The following is a 989-nucleotide window of genomic DNA, read 5'->3' as shown; positions in this document are numbered from 1 at the left end:
GCTTAACAAGAAAAAAAAATTATCAGCCATTCCACTCTGTGAGGGTGCATGACCAGCAAAGCTGTTTAGCATACGACACAAAGGTGACACGGAATTTTGAACATAGGTACGGACTCGTTTACCGTGATATTTATGTGCATTCGCGTGGACGAAGGGACCGCCGCTATGAGGATCCGGAGTAAACTATAGACACGCGTGGACGTGTCGACGGGACCGCCACTACGGGAGGGCGGAACGAACGGAAAGGAGATACGTAAGCGCGTGGAACGCTGACAAGGAGAGGGTGGTGCGAATGTAGACATTGCTGACGCGGGTGAAAGTCTAGCATGTGTTCTTGTCAACTTTAAATATATCTGATACGGGTTGTAGTTGGACCCAAGATGTTAAGGCTATTTTTGCACGTTGGCGCAGTGCTTGAAGCCTGCTTGACCTCCGCCGCGAGTCGGCTGGGTATCGCTCAATCTTCGGGATCGGCCCGTGGTTCCCGGCCTACGGACATTCATCCGCTGGAAGCTAGCCATATATAGCTTCGCTGTAGAAACAATATGAAAAAACTCTTGGGTGGGATACGGTGCGAGTTCAACCGTCACCTAATAGTTGACATTAATGTCTAGAGGGCTCGTATCGTTTTGTTATGTGCCGCACGGCTGGTTTCATCCACATTCTTATGCTCTCTCTTCTTTTTAATCATTCGATCCTTTCCAGACTAACGTCACGCTCAGGAACAATGGATTTTATCTTTTTCAGGTTGAAACCGAAATAGTACATTAAAACGCTCTGACTTGAACCCAGCTTCTTGCGGCAACATGCGTGAATTGCTAAATTTTTTAGATTGGCTCTCGAGTGCCTTCTATTGCCGATTATATAAACCGGACCCCACGCTACGGTTACAACTGCCACCTAGCCTTTTCCGCGGCGAAGGAACCTTGCTGTACCGCTTGTGGCTGGGAGTAGCGTTCCCGAACTCATACTCGCTCCTATCGTTTGGG

At 48.6% G+C, this 989-nt stretch overlaps 1 non-coding gene across 1 annotated transcript; it reads left to right on the top strand.

Annotated features, from left to right (window-relative positions):
• Positions 1 to 300: 300 nt before the first annotated feature.
• LOC142573461 (U2 spliceosomal RNA) lies at positions 301 to 484 on the top strand. The gene has a single exon (XR_012826324.1). It is a non-coding gene; the product is annotated as a U2 spliceosomal RNA (small nuclear RNA).
• Positions 485 to 989: the final 505 nt, after the last annotated feature.

Source organism: Dermacentor variabilis, chromosome 2 (assembly GCF_050947875.1).
Source record: "Dermacentor variabilis isolate Ectoservices chromosome 2, ASM5094787v1, whole genome shotgun sequence".
Taxonomy (NCBI): Eukaryota; Metazoa; Arthropoda; class Arachnida; order Ixodida; family Ixodidae; genus Dermacentor; species Dermacentor variabilis.
Note: the sequence above shows the minus strand (reverse complement) of the source record. Positions and strands in the feature narration are given on the sequence as shown.